The sequence below is a fragment of the Elgaria multicarinata genome, chromosome 8 (genome assembly GCF_023053635.1).
Source record: "Elgaria multicarinata webbii isolate HBS135686 ecotype San Diego chromosome 8, rElgMul1.1.pri, whole genome shotgun sequence".
Classification (NCBI taxonomy): Eukaryota; Metazoa; Chordata; class Lepidosauria; order Squamata; family Anguidae; genus Elgaria; species Elgaria multicarinata.
The window spans coordinates 26,331,750-26,348,439 of record NC_086178.1 but is presented as its reverse complement, the minus strand read 5'-3'; positions in this window follow the sequence as shown (position 1 = coordinate 26,348,439).

Genomic DNA, 16,690 nt, shown 5'->3' with positions numbered 1-16,690 from the left:
TGCTGCTATCTCCTGCTGTGTGCAGGAGAAGCAGCGGGATCAAAACAGCCCACTAAATGGGCCATATGCACACTGTTTACTTCCTCTTTCAAAAGAAGAAGTAATGAGGGACAAACGCACTGGCGGAGAAGCGATGGTAAGCCAACATGATTTTCCTCTGTGTGATGATGCTCCTAGATGGTAAAGTAAGCAAAAGTCTTAGGTTGTACCACTTCAAAGGGATGGTGGGGTTTTGCCTAGATTAAAACAAACCAACAAAAAAATCTCAAACCCAAGCACAGCCTTTCATGTTACTTTGGATGTAGGGATAGGGCAGCATTAAACATGTCATTCCCCATCTGTTCATTGTGGAGTAGTACAATTTGGAAGTCTATCATCTCAGGCCTTAGCTAGACCTACCTTTTGTTCCGGGACAGAGGAGGGGAGATCTCGCATTGGGATTAACATGAGATCTCTCCCCCGTTTATACATAAGGCGTGATGACCTCAGGAAGAGAGGCGTCGTGCCTGCCATTTAAAAAAAAATTAAAGCAACAGCAGCGCCTGAACACTCATGCGCTGAAGGTTAGTGGTTTTTTAAATTTAATTTGGTTTCCCCGCTCCCCCCTAACCCTGATGGGCACAGCACTCCCAGCTCGCGCAGAGCCGAGTCAAACCGTGGAAATGGGCCACATGTTCTGCGGGGTCAGGCTCAGCCCAGGACCGCAGAAAAAGCAGGCCCAAAGGGGGGGGGGCTCCATCCCGGGGCAAGGGAGGGATCATCCCTCCCTGATCCCAGGATCCCCTGTGCATCATGTGGAGACACAGGGACGATCCCGGGGTTCGCACCGGGATATAGCCTGGTCTAGCTAAGGCCATAGTTTACCAAGACTTCATTCTACATAATGTGTAAAATGGCTCTGAGCCCTAAACCATTTCTGCAAATAAGCATAATCTGTCACTGCTTCTGTATCCATACCTGGCCAACTACATTAATTGAGATTTTTAAAGCTTCTTTTTTCACAGGCCAGGATCACTAAAAGCTGGATGGGATGGTTTGGTGCTGGAAGACACCCCTACCAAGACTGAAGACTGGTGGAACATAGATCTGTCCCCACTCTAAGGGACCCAGAGACAACATGTTATAGAATGTATAGGAAGTGTTTGTTAATGCTAGGAGCTAGGGACATCTGTTGCTGGGAAATAAACTCTTTTGGGGCTTGCTGGACTTCTGTGGCACATCAGATTTGGGTGGCTTTTGTGACCCAAGCCTCACAGTTTCCTTGGCCTAATCTACACCAAGCAGGATATAGCACTATGAAAGTGGTATATAAAAGGCAGGAGCCACACCAAGCAGGATATAGCACTATGAAAATGGTATGAAAGTAGTATATAGTATGTGTCAATGGGCCTCAACAGCTGTCAGTGCACTATAAAGCACTATTGTGGCTCCTACCTTTTATATACGCTTTCATACCACTTTCATAGTGCTATATCCTGCTTGGTGTAGATTAGGCCCCTGAGTTCTGGCGGCTTTTAATACTTTTTTATTTTATTTTTATTTTTGCTCTCAGGTCTAATTTCTGCAAATAGAGCAATTATGACTGCAAATTGCATAAATTTGCATAAGTTGTGCAAACTTTGTAAATCACACAAATTTGCGTAATGTGCATAAATTATGGTTGTAATTTGTGCAGTATGCAAATTTGTGCAATTCACAGCCAAAATTTGCACAATTTCTGGTGCATTTTTTTTAATGGAACTTGTGACAGTTGGCCTGACTTGTTGTGCACTAAGTCAAGCCACCTGACAGAATTTAGAACAGAGTTGGGGGGCGGGGTCAAGCTGATGAAACCTTGTTGAGCTTCACCCATACAATATATTGATTGTATATATTGATTGGTTCAAATTCTGAATATGCAGGATTTGATCAAATGAAGCGACCATCTACTTCCCACAGTGGCTCATCCATATATCCCACTGTAGATCAGCCAGATTTGATCAAACCAAATGTCCATCTTCTTTCAGTGGCTCAGCCAGAAGTCCATAAGAAGGGCAAGTACCCATGTGTTTCGGTTACCGCCAGCAACTGGTATTATGTGTCTGAACATGGGGGATTCCATATAGCCATAATGACTAATGGCTATTGCCCTGCCCTGTATGACTTTGTCTAACCACTTTTCAAGACCAGGTAAACTGGTGCCCACACCACTGCATCTTGTTGCTGAGAATTCCATAATTTGATTGTGAATGGAATGATTCATGAAGGGGTACTGTTTTTATGGTCTGTTCTGAATCTAAGAGCCTCGTGTGGCACAGAGCAGTAAAGCAGCAGTTTCTGCAGCTGAAACTCTCCCCACAGCCTGAGTTCGATCCCAGCGGAAGCTGGTTTCAGGCAGCCGGCTTGGGTCGACTCAGCCTTCCATCCTCCCGAGGTCATCCTCCCGAGGCTAGCTGGGGGAAAGGTAATCATGGCTGGGGAAGGCAACGGCAAACCACCCCGCTATAAGGCCTGCCAAGAAAACGTCAGCGAAAGCTGGCGTCCCTCCAAGAGTCAGTAATGACTCAGTGCTTGCACGAGAGGGTCCTTTCCTTCCTTTCTTCTGAATCTAAAAACTCTTTCAGCCCAAGAGTTGAATTCCATTCTTGCGACGTTATCAGAAGTCATGTAACAACATGTTTTAGCTTAAAGCTCTTACCACCAGCAACTAACCTTTAAGAGATACATTTCAACCTTTTAGAATTGAGGGGAGGCTGCACAATTCTGAGAAGCTATCAAACGATTGGTAGTTGCTGGAAAGGGCAATGAGCCCACAAGAAGGATGTTTGGCCTTCTCTGGAAGCCCAGAGGGAAAAATTGGCACCACAGGTAGGACTTGAAATTCTACATCCCTGTTTAGCCAACCATTTGGAACCTCAGTTCTCAGTGGAGGCTGGTGGCTCCGATATCAGTGGGGCTGTGAGTTCACTGTGGGTTTCAGTCAGAACTCCACAAAATAGGCTCAGCACCTCGGTTAGCTCCTTTAAAGTTCTGACTTGTTCTGACTGAAACCCAGAGTTGATCCACAGCCCCACTGACATCAGAGCCACCTACCTGTACTGTAAGTTCTAGGAAGAACAGATTCTCTCTATCCACTTTCTCCACACCATTAATAAATATATCAACCTCTATCCTATTACTCCCCAATCATCTCCTCCCCCAATTAAAACGCTTTAACTTTTCCTTTAACTTTTCCTCATGGAGCCTGTTCTATTGAAGTCCAGATCTGCAGTTTGCCATGCATATTATTAGAATCTATGGGTATATTTATGCTTCCTGGATCATCACCTAGTTTCTTTCAATATTACTCATAATCTTCCTCCTTCACGTCCTGCTTCTCGCTCTTGTTGTGACTTGCAATCTATCAATTATGAGGCTTTTTCTCAGTCTCTAGCCTCCTCTCTTCCTTCTGTCTTTTCGGCTGTCTCCTTGGACTCAGCTGTTTCCTTCTTTAATTCCTCCTTATCTTCAACTCTTGATAATCTTGCTCCATCTACAACTCGGATAGTTCGCTCTTCTCAACCCCAACCGTGGCTCACCTCTTTCCTCCGCTACCTTCGCTCTTGTTCCCGGGCAGCTGAACGCCTTTGGCGTAGGACCAGGGACTGGGCGGACTTTGTCCATTACAAATTTGTACTCTCCTCTTTCTCTTCTGCCATTTCATTGGCCAAACAGCAGTATTACTCAACGTTGATCCAGTCAAATGCTAGGCATCCTCAGTGGCTCTTTGCGTCCTTCAATTCTCTTCTGAAACCTAATCCACCATCTCTCCCCGCCTCTCTGTCTGCTAATAACTTTGCCTCTTTTTTCAATGCTAAAATCCAAACTATTCGCTCTGATCTGGCCAGCTCTGCTCCTCTTCCAGTTCCTGTTCCTCATCTGTCAGTTCCTCCTGCAAATTTCTCTGCGTTTCCTTCGGTCTCAGCTGATGAACTGTCTACAATACTGCGCTCTTCAAAGCCCTCCACTTGTTCTCGTGATCCGATTCCTTCTCGCGTCTTTATTAATCTTATCCCTGCTATCCTCCCTTCCTTGCTTCATATTATTAATTTTTCTCTGTCCTTGGTTCATTTCCTTCTGCTTTTAAACATGCTACAGTCTCTCCTATTCTCAAGAAACCTACTCTTGATAGGCTATCTCTGTCTAACTACCGACCTGTCTCTTTGTTGCCGTTTGTTTCAAAGATCCTGGAGCGTGTGGTCTACTCTCGTTGTCTTGATTTTCTTTCTAGTAACTCTGCTCTGGATCCTTTTCAATCTGGATTCCGTCCTTTGCATTCCACTGAAACAGCCCTTACTAAGATTACCAATGATCTTCTTACTGCCAAGTCTAAAGGCCTTTATTCCGTTCTTATTCTCCTTGATCTAACTGCAGCCTTTGACACGGTTGATCATGATCTTCTTTTAGATTCCCTTCATGACCTTGGATTTTGTGGCTCTGTCTATAACTGGTTTGCCTCCTATCTAGCGGGTCGCTCTTTCAGCGTGTTGGCTAATGGCACCTCGTCTTCTTCTTTTCCCCTTTCAGTAGGGGTTCCGCAAGGCTCGGTGCTTGGTCCGCTGCTGTTTTCTTTATACATGTTGCCCTTGGGTAATCTTATTCAATCTCATGGCCTCCAATATTATCTGTATGCCGATGATACACAATTATATCTTTCATCTCCGGATCTTTCTCCTGATGTTCACGATCGTATCTCAGCATGTCTTTCAGATATCTCAGCTTGGTTGCTTCATCGTCGTTTGAAACTTAATATGGCAAAGACTGAATTGCTTGTTTTTCCTTCTAAACCTTCTCCTCATCTCTCATTCTCTCTTACTGTCAATGATGTTACACTTACTCCAGTCAAGGAAGCTCGTAGTCTTGGCTTTATATTTGATTCCTCACTCTCCTTTATTCCTCATATTGAGTCAGTAGCTAAATCCTGTCATTTTTTCCTGTATAATATTGCCAGGATTCGATCATTTTTCTCTGTCTCTTCTGCCAAGACTCTTGTTCATGCATTGGTTATTTCTCGGTTGGACTACTGCAACCTTCTTCTCACTGGCCTTCCTTCTTCTCACATCAGTCCGTTGGTTTCTGTTCACCACTCTGCCGCTAAGATCATCTTCTTGGCTCGCCGCTCTGACCATGTTACTCCGCTTCTGAAATCTCTTCATTGGCTTCCAATTCACTTCAGAATCCAATATAAACTTCTCCTGTTGACCTACAAAGCTTTTCACTGTCTAGCTCCTTCCTATCTCTCCTCTCTCATCTCACACTATTGCCCCGCTCGTGCTCTTCGCTCCTCTGATGCCATGTTTCTCGCCTGCCCAAGGGTCTCTACTTCCCTTGCTCGGCTTCGTCCATTTTCTTCTGCTGCCCCTTATGCCTGGAACGCTCTTCCAGAACATTTGAGAACTACAAGTTCAACCGCAGCTTTTAAAGCTCAGCTAAAAACTTTTCTTTTTCCTAAAGCTTTTAAAACTTGATTTTGTTCTGACTTTATACTGTTAGTTTTACTCTACCCAGTGCCTGTTTACCCTACCCTGTGCCTGTTTGCATTCTCTTCGCCTCCTTATTGTTTTATTATGATTTTATTAGAATGTAAGCCTATGCGGCAGGGTCTTGCTATTTACTGTTTTACTCTGTACAGCACCATGTACATTGATGGTGCTATATAAATTAATAATAATAATAATAATAATAATAATAATAATAATAATATCAAACAATGTGTGATAGGAAAAAGTAATAACGCATCTACCCTAACAATCCAAGAGCTGGCGCAGAATAAAAGTATTTGCATGGTGTAGGTTTGGAAGAGTTAATTGTGATTTTATAGACTTCAAATATTCTGTTACCTTTGCAAAATAAGGCAGAGTTCATTATTATTTTAATTGGGAAGTCCTTCAGGGCTCCTGCTGGGTGTTTTAATATTTCATTATATAAATGATGTAATCATCTATATCCACAATTGTGGCATTAGGGATTGTTTTTTACCCCATTATGTCATTTTTACTCCCCCCCCCCAATTGTTATTGATTGATTTTTTTTTCAATTCTGCAAAGAAGCCCGCAGCATTTTAAACAGCATACACCGCATTATACTTTTTTCTCATCTTCACTGAGTTCTAATGCATTTTCAGCCCCAATTCAAAGTTCTGGTTTTGAACAATAAAGCTCTATGTTTCTTGAGACCTCAGTACCTGGGAGAACATTTCCTTTTCCTGTGTAGTGCTACCTGTGTCTAAAAATCATCAATGGAAGCCCTGTTTTGACTGCTCCCTCCCCTGTTTTGAAGCACCATCTGCTTCTGATGGTGGCCGAGAGAGAGAAAGAGAGAGAGAGATTTTTGGGTGGTGCCCCCTCCCAGCTTTGGAACACTTCCCCAAAGGAAGCTCACTTGGCACCTATTTATTATCTTTTTGGCTCTAAGCCAAGACCTGTTTGTTTTCTCAACCATTTAAGTATTTTACATCCTATTACATTCTGTGAACATATTGAACTGCCTTATATTGGGCCAGATCATTGGTCCATTTAGGCCATTATTGATGTCAAGTTGGTCAATCTGGCCATCTTCTATACATGGAAGTGTATGTGTGTGAGTGTGTGTGTGTATGTGTAATAAAATAAATATGAGAGAGAGAGAGAGAGAGAGAGAGAGAGAGAGAGAGAGAGAGAGTAAGTAGGGGCACCTTGTACTTCACCTCAGGTAGCAGGGAGACTGCATAATCTATAGATGTCTACTCTGAGGTAATTCCCCTGCTTTCAATTATCTCAAGAGGACTTTATTCTTGGTAAAAATGCATAAGATTGTGCAGCAAGCCATTCTCTCTCTTTCATATACTAGTTTACTATTTTCATATTTTTAAAAAATGTGGGGAACCCTTCAAAACTATGAACACATTTTTGAAAACAATAACAACTAAATTAACATTTCTTTCACTGATGGATAGATACAAGACCCTAAAGGTACCTAAATACCATCTGGGCTGGGGAATTCTGGAGTGGGGGTGGAGCCCTGACTGACTCCAGTTGCAAAGATTGCTGCCCCTGTAATTATGTTGCTGTTTGTATTTGTTTATTTCTCCCTATTTGGTATAATTATCTTTTGTTTGTTTAATCCTAACGTATGTTTCTCATGAGACGTTTATGTGTATGATTATCTAAATCTTGTTATAATTTGTAACTGTTAATTATTTAGATATATTGCTTTGTAATATTGTGCCATTTACTTGATGCTGCAAGCCGATTTCAGCACAGTTTTGTCAAAAATGGCATACAAAGAAACAGATGATGATAAACAACAATGCATGAGCAACGAAGCAAAGCATTTAAGATGCTCATTTGAACAGATCTCTGTGGAGATTTGTGTTCATGGCAGGCTATTTGTATGAGGGTGCTTGTCTAGTTCTGGTGATTTTCAACAGGCCACTGCAAAACACACACACACCTACACACCTGCCCTACCCCCAAATTTAGGATTTGCAACAGCATGACAAAAAACACTGGAGCCACATGGCAAGCTACTTTACACTCAGTGATTTTTGTACATGCAAACTGCATTTTTTAAATTAAAGTGAATGCATTTTTAAATTGCATTTTTATAGTCTACTTCACACTTCAATCAGTTGACAGATAGCACCATGTAAATGCAATAATTGGACTGGGAATAGAACTGGTATGGTCCCTTGGGAAGAAACTAGGATTAGATTGCTCTGGGTCTTTCATTAAGTCCGGATCTACACTAGTCTTATAACGTTGCTAGTGTCCCTTTCTAACGTGGTTCTCTGTATCGGTTCTCTGTATCACGGGGCACACTGGCGTTACTTACGTTTAGCAGCAACGGTACTTCAGGGCACATTGTTCAATCCTTTCCGTTCTTCCGCTTCTCTGAGAGTAAGCAGAGCTGCTTGGTTTGCTCCGCCCACTTCCTGCCTCTTTCCTAGACAGCAATAGTTATAAGCACACACAAACTCCCTCTCAAAACATCTTAATACAAGTTCCTGGGAATAGCCTGAATGCATAGGAGCCAGCCACTTTGCTGAAGCTTAGATGGGCTGGGTCTGGTCAGGGTTTGGATGGGTGACCAAGTTGAAAAGTTTTAGCAGCAGCCCCACCTGTTGAGATTATTTCAAACACACCATTTAAGCCCCGCTGCTCATGAGTTTTGGACTGGGAGCAGAGACTATTGTTAATTTTCCTGCAGAGAGCTACAGTGTTCCTTTGAGTGCTCCTCAGCTCCTTTGCAAAGAGGGGGGAAATGTTAAAAAAAATCATCTGATGACCCAATTCGATTAAAATTTGGTATTTGAATTACTGTGCCAATTTTGGGGTCTTTATCTATAAAGCTTACACAGATGTAAGCATTTGTTTAAAATCCTGCTCCTGCACCCACAGCAGCGGCTCAGCTGAATCTTTTGCAAAAGGAGCACAATTAAGGCAGGATGCATGGGGCTACTTCACAATAAAAGCAGATTCTAAGGTGGAAAACTTCTGAGTCCTTTGCATGCAATTGTCAGTGATTTCACAGTATAACGCTGATGTGATTTATTTGCTGTAGCAGGTAAGATAGTAAACGGGGCGAAGGAAGGAGAACAGGAAGTGGGCGGAGCAAACCCAGCAGCTCTGCTACTCTCAGAGAAGAGGAAGAGGAAAATTACTGGTAGAAGAAGGCACATGAATCTGTAGCCGCGCTGCAACTAAGAAATAAAACCAGTAAGTACAACTCATTTACAACGTTGGAGACCCAGGGTCACGTGATGCTGTGCATCACAGTAACCCATTCAAAACGTTAGAATAACATCAGTGTAGATTCCCACTAAGTGTTAGAACCAAGCAATGTAGAACCAAGTATTGCAACTGTTAAAACCAAGTATTGCAACTGCTCTGTGATTCCATTTGAATGTGTCTGTGGCCCTGTTCAGATGTCACTTTGGGCAATGTGGTGATGCTAACCGCAGTTAATGTAGTCATCACTAACCATGCCTAGTGCTGCTGCCGCACGACCACAGAACCATGGCCCACTGTGTGGCTTGCCTAACCTCACCCTAACCATGTACCTCTCCACTGATGTTGGTAGTCCTCTGACTGGTCCATTCTGTATCCCATCATCTCTTGAGACACTCTCAACCCTGGGCAGCCATTTCCTGGCTGGTGGCCATGTTGAGGCTATGGCACCCATGGACACCCACTACAAGACCCGCTGTGGCTCCTGGTGGCCATTATGAGAGCTGTGTGCTCTGTCCCCACCTTGTGATATTGATGGCCCCAGTACAGGGATACAGTCATGCTGTGTGTGGAGATTTTGAGTGAGAATGTGAAATGGTGGCTGATGCATTCAGAGCTGCATATGCAGATCTCAGCAGCAGAGATTCCGCTGGCCAGACAAAATGACCTGGCCAATTTCGGCAATTCTTGCCGAATGGAGCTCTATGTTAACATTTATTTAACCACAGGGACCTTAGAGAGGATTGGCTAAGCAATGGTTAGGACCTCTAACCCTTTTGCTGTATATGATTAATGGAGTTGATTAAGCCATGGTTACATAGCAATGGGGGGGTAACATCCTACACATGACACTCTAAGCCTTCATGGTTAGTTCAAAATACTTAACCACTGTGGCTTAGTGTATCATCTGAACAGGTTCTGTGTGCCTGATGAAGCTCTTATGAAGGACTTCCAAATGTTTGTAGAACTGCAGATCTTAAGACCAGACTGAAATGCAGACGGGGGTGGGGGAGGGACAGACAGACAAAGAACCACACACAAACGTCTGAAAATGTTGCCTTTTGAAACATTGCCACAACTAGATTTTTCACCCTTCTGTTGAGCCACAAACTGTATAGCTCCCAGGCTCCTGAATTGCCTTTCTGGTGGATTTTCAATGGTTCTCAAGCTTCATGTACACTTGAGACAAGAATCTCATGAGAAATCAGTGAATAAAATACTTGCTTGGCTCTTTTGAATGTCACAAGCCTCGAGTTCTTGCAAATATTTTTCTAGGTTTTTTGCCTACTACTGTTCCCCCCTCTTCCTGCTGCTGCTCCTCCTGTCCCCTCCTGTCCCCTCCCCCACTTTATTAATATTTATTCTTCTTCCTGCAAAGGAACAAAATCTCTTCTGCCCAAAAACGTTTTAGAAATTTAATATACAGGGATCACATAGATATCCATCCAAGCGTTTTAATGTATTAAACTTTATAGAATGAATTGAGAAACTTTTCATCCTCTCTGAATACTTATTAGGAATAGTGTAAGAGTTGCAAAATCATTCCTTGAGATATGTGTGGGGAAACATGTACCGAAGAAGCTGTACCTCAAATAATTCCACTGGATAGAGATAATGAGTTTGTAAGATATCTTGTTAATTATGGAGTGATGGAAGTGGTTCCTGAGGAGCTGAAATGTATTAACTTTGCCATTTTTCTTTGCCATTTACTAAATTAAGATCCAAAATTCAAGAAGGTATTGGGATGAAATGGATCACTGGGGAAGAAGTACCATGAATAGGAAAAGAAAGGTCTGTCGATAGCATTCTATATTCCATTGCAATTAGTCCGCCCTCCACATGCACATTCAACTAAAATAACTTCAGTCTTCCTCCACTAAAGGTAATTTCCATCATGGGTTGATTCCCCCCTCCCTCTCTTCAGGAGAGAGCAGTTCATTTTCTTAATTTAACAAAGGAAGGGGGAAAGGACTACCCAAACTACCAAGACACAGCACTAAAAAATTCATGAAGAGTTTAATTTTTAATCTATGTAGTGAGATTTTATATTTGACTACATACCCCATTGTAAGGCCAGCCCTATCAATAAGCAGAGTGAGATGGGCCTCCTCAGGCACCTGATTTGAGGGATGGCATTAGAGGGCAGCTATTCTTAGTTATTTAATCTATTATTGTTATATTTTTACTGCCAGGGAAGGGGAGAGGTGCATGTAAACCGCCCAGAGAGCTTCAGCTGTGGGGCGGTATAGAAATGTAATAAATAAATAAATGTGTGCTTTTCTGCCTCAGGTGCCAAAAGAACTTTGCCGGCCTTTGGTACCATGCACATTGACTTGAGGAGTGGGAGGCATTTGCTGCTCCATTTCGTCCCCCATTTCAACACTGTTACGTTAGCAGACATTTTGTGAACATGTTGGTGTTTGTCCGTTTGATGCTTTTAGAAGTTGTGTCACCCCCTGCCTTCGCTCCTTCACTGGGCCAGTAGGAATGGATATTTTGAGGATTTTACCAGCTACCTTGATGCTTAGATATTTGTGACCGGTTGCTAATAAATTAGCTTCATTAATCTAGTAATACAGTATGTGATTGCCTCCATAAGGGCTCTTAAGAAGCTACTCCAAGCTTCATAAATAGGATCAAATCAGTTTGGTTTGTGGGATGCATTCAGTTTGGTTTCTATCAAGTTGTGTAGACTTGCCATCGTATTTTCTTCTGGTGTAATGAACTCCGGCAACCTGTTGTATCCTATGGCTTAATCCTGTAGACTTCGGATCTCCAATGTGGAGATCCAAAGTCTACACCAGGCTCTCTGCACCTCCTGATTTTTATTTTATATCTTAAGATCTGAAACAAATGAATAACTGGGATGTTGGCATGCCGCAAAGTGAAGTGCCACCATCCAACACCATCAGGGGTGGGTGGGTTAAAAGAGTGCTTTTCTGATTTGGAGTTGAGACCCAACTCCTGTCTTATACTTTTCTTTTAGCCTCACTGCTTTGCCTTTTGGTAAATGAGTATATTGCGACTGGCCATACCCACCATGGTAGTCATTTTGTGAATGGGTGACAGCCCCCATCCCATGGCAAATTCTAAAAATTCCAAATGTGCCCACTTACCCACATTTGGGGACGCTTGCTGTAGACAATGTGATGACTTTGTGTATATAGACCGTGCATATGCATTTGCGTTTTAGGAAATGCATGTTTTACTGTAGTGTGAGCTTCTTAGTGAGCAGAAATATGGACTTCACAGAGTTCCAAAGTACTGCTAAGAGACCCGTGTAGCCTAACGCAGTGAATAGATTTTAGCAGGCTTTAGCTGACAAGAGCAGGCCTCATTCCCTGGATGGGCCTCTCATAGAATCTTATCTCTGATGTGCTGAGAGGTTTTCACTCCTAACCAGGCTAATTATTTTCCAAAGCTGAGATGCTTTGAGAACCTGCGAGAGGGAGCCCCCCTGCTTCTTCTGAGAGCGAGGAGGGAAGCAGCCAGTTAGCTCCTGAGAGAGAGACTGGCAGCTAGCAGGAGAGCCTATAAGATACAACACGCAAGCTTCATGCCTTGGCTTCGCTTCAGTAGGGATGGCATGTTCTACCATCCTGGAGAACATGCTGTGGCTCAAAGGGACATCTTCCATCTATCGTGGGAGCCCCGACAGACACCCAGCTATGAAACTTGATTAGCTGGAAGGAGGTGCTAACTTACTTTGCATTTATATATTCTGCATCCATTTTCTATCAATAAACTGTCATCTTTTTGCACAAGTGGCTTGTTTTCATCTTGATAGCCAAAAGGACCTGATTGATGAATTGGACCTGGCAGAACCAGAGCCCAACTAAACACAGTTACATCCATGAATTTATAAAGCCATTAAAATGATGTGATAGTCTACTTAATTGACTGGTGATCTGCAAGTAATGGTCTTTGTATCTCTGCCTTTTAAACTCAATGGGTATAGGTATGGGTACTATGAAGAAAGTTTAGTTCCCCAATAAATGTGGCACATGGGATAAAGAAAAGTTTAGGGGGAGGTGGAACAAAACTATTACGTAGCAACTGGTAACAAATGAATAATTTTTTTTAAAAGTACAGAAGTTCATCAGCTAAACATAGAAAATAAACTTTTTTTTAAATGAGGCTATCCAATAAAATCTGTTCTAATGTACGAGACATTAAAACGCTATGAACGGGAGTCAACTATGTAACATTAAGTATATTTATAAATAATGAGACTGGGGAATAAGAGGAAAAAAGTAGAAGACAAATTTATGTGATTCATAAAATATGAGCTAATGGTCCAAGCACTTTTAAAAGCCTAATTTTCTAAATCAGAAGAGCCATGTGCTAGCCGGCCTGGAATATGATGTCCTCTGACCTGAAATCTGTTTCCCCTGATCCTGAATGTGTGGTGTACTGCTCCAGTCAAACTCCCCACCTGATGCTGTCCCCAGAGTGAGTTGCGCCCAGCCCATGCCGGGTGCTTGGAGCCAGAAGTGAGAGGCACTCAGGGCTCGTCCCACTGCCTCACCGGTTAAGTGAAAAAATGATTACTTGGTTTGGTGGAGAAAGGGGGGCATTTCCCTGAAGAATTCATGATCCCGCCTTCACATAAATGGTGCCAAGCAGCTTTTGCACAATATAAGTAGAAGTGAGGATGCAGCCTTGTATCCATTTCCTCTTTGAAATGCATAGAAAGGTACCTTATGCTGAGTCTGATCTTTGGCCCATCTAAACTAATATTGATAGAAGTCTCCAGAATCTCAGCCAAGGAGCATTCACCATCTTTTTTACCGGAGATACATCAGCTGGAGATTAAATCTGGGAGGCTGAACATGTGCAGCATGTGTTCTATCTGCAGATGTTGAATCTGGGAGTGTGAACATGTAGCATGTATTCTACCAGTGGGAATTAAATCTGGGAGCTTGAGTATGTGCAATATATGTGTTCTACCAGTGGAGGCTGAATCTGAGAAATTTATCCTGTGCAGTATGGGTTTAAGCAATGGAGATGGAATCTGGGAGACTGAATTTTATTTACTTCAATTTATTTATGGCAGGGATGGAGGGGATGTTGTGGTAGCAGCAGAAGGTGGGAGGGGAACATTCCTCTCCCACTCTTCTGCCACCATGGTGGCATGCTACCACATCCCCTCTCTCTGCCACACAACTGTGGCAGAGAGAGAGGGACAGTGGTGCTTGTACTGTGGCAGTGGTGGTGGGAGGGTGAGAGGGAAGCAACAGAGGGCATCGTGCTCCCATTCAACCCTCGGTTGCTCCAAGTCCCAAAATGCACCAGCTGGCCCAATTCAGGGTGATCTGAGTTGGGCCAGCTGGTGGATGTTGGGCTGGGTCAAAGTCCAGGGGGAGGGCAAGCTGGTGAAAGCTTGCTGAGCTCCACCCCCAAAACGATTCCTCTGATATGCCTACTGATAATCTGCGAAACACAGACAAAGTGGATTTAATGAAACCTGTACATCCATAAAGACAAATCAGAGGGATGGAGGTTTGGCACTGAAGCTAATATAGCTAGGGCTATTGTAGGGGAAATTGTTATCCCTCTCTTTGGCACACTTTCAGTATTGGCATACCATGCTGAGATGTGCTAGAACACAGGATAACACTTTTAAGATAAAGCCTTGCTAAGTAACATCTTGGTACTTGCTGGCCATGCCTTGGAATGTGCTGACGCACTGACGTAAGGGCCACAGAATACAATACAGTATTGAAATCACTATGCTATGATCACGTATTTCCTTAACCCTTATATGGTATATTCATGCTGAACACACACTAACCAACACCTCCTGTGCACTCCCTGTGCACGAGGTAATCATGCATTTAACATGCTGTACTTAACAACCAATCATAGCTTGTATACAAGAAATGTAACCACTTAGTTCTTAATAAAAACCAAGACGGGGCTGCCTGTTTGGGATGCCTCCCCTTCATGCAGTTGGACTCCTTGCCAGTTATTTACTACATCTGGTGACCCCGACGTGATCGGATCCAGGAAACCCCCTGCTCATCGGCTGGAATAGCCTTGGTACCACTCAGCGTTCCTACGCTCCCTTATCGTGAGTATGGGGGGGGAATTGTCAGCTCCGCAGAAGCTTCATGCACAAGAGCTACATAAAATTTTAAAAGAGCAAGGTTGTACAACTGTATCCCTCAGTCATGTAAGTGACCTAGTAAATGAAATAGGGTTGCAATGCCCTTGGTATCCCGAGGCAGGGACACTTCAGCTCACAGATTGGGTGAAAATAGGTACACACCTATACACTGAACCACGAGCTCCCATACAGCACTTGCAGCGATGCAAAGATGCGCTGGAGAAGGTAGGAACCGAGGCATCCTCCAGCTCATTATCTTTTATCGCTCCCATTTCTCAAACATCACTCCCATATCCCCAGTTAGTGCCTCCTGCATCAGCTTCACAGCTGAGAGGAGAAGAAGCAAATAGTGAAGTGTTGCCAAAACTTAGCAAAGTCCGTGAGGCTTTTGAAGAGGAAAAGAGGAAAGGAACACTAACCTCAGATGAGCTGTTTGAGGGTCTTAACAACTTTCCTTCAGCTTATCCTATAACCTCACATCAAAATGACCAAGGACAGGTAGTTGTCAATTGGACATCATTGCCTTATTCAGTACTTAGAGAATTGAATAAAGCTATTCAAGAGACAGGCATACGCTCTACTTATGCCCAAGGCATGGTGGAGAGTATTGGCAATGGATACACTATGCTTCCTCAGGATTGGAAAGATTTATTTCGCATGATCCTAAGTCCAGCCCAATATGTAGTTTGGGACAGTGAATACAGAAAGGAGTCGCTCCATATAGCCCTTAGCTCTAATGGAGTGATAACAGCAGAGCAATTGTATGGCAGTGGACAATTTGCAGTGATAGAGGCTCAGGCGCAACTGCCTATGCCTACCTTTCAGGCCATTAACCGCTGCATCCTGAAAGCATTTCAAAGGGTGCCAGTGTCTAGAAAACCCTCAAAATCCTTTACTATCACACACCAAGGACCTAGTGAGCCTTACCATCAAAGGAAGCCTTACAGAGACAAATTGACAATGAAGAGCTATTAATTGGCTCAGACCTTACTGCAAGCTCACAACTGATGAACTTTCACCTTTGTTTGCCGCCCTAAAACAAGGCAAACACCCAGCTGATAAAATTTCTTTAACCACTAATCAATTGCAAGTTTTGTCTTTAGTCAATGAACATTTAAAAGAAATTTGGGTAGATCGCCAGGTGTTAGATCAACCTTGTCAAGTTCTTATACTTACAGGGTTAAGTCAACCATATGCAGTTATTACACAGACACGCATTGAAACCTGTGACACTCAGTTCAGGAGCAGATCTTGCAACACTAAGACCTACAATCGTCACACACACATACTTGAATGGCTGTATCTCAGTCATAGCCCTAGCTGTACCATCTCTACAAAACCAATTATGTATGCCAATCTGATTATTAAAGCTCGAGAGCGTACAAGAGCACTTTTAGCCCAAGATCCAGAAACTCTGATAGTTCCCATGCCTCTTCAGATGTGGGAACGATCAGTGTCATTTTCTGAAGAATTGCAAGCTGCCCTAGCAGGCTTTGTAAGACAAGTTACATATCATATTCATGCTGACCCTTGACTGCAATGTTTAAGTCAATTGTCTGTTAAAATCAAGCCTTTACAAAATGACTTCCCTATTAAGGAAGCCCTTACTGTTTACACTGATGGAAGCCCAAAGAGAGGAGTAGTGGCCTGGAAACAAGAAGATCAGTGGAGAACCATGTTCACACTGCCCCAGAAATCACCTCAAAGAGCTGAACTAGCTGCAGTTATTTTGGCCTTCCGCACATTTCCTCAAGCACTAAACCTAATAACAGACAGTTTATATGTTAACAATGTAGTACGTGGTCTTCCAGGAAGTTATGTAACCCCAGTCATAGATAAGAACCTTTTAGGTCTC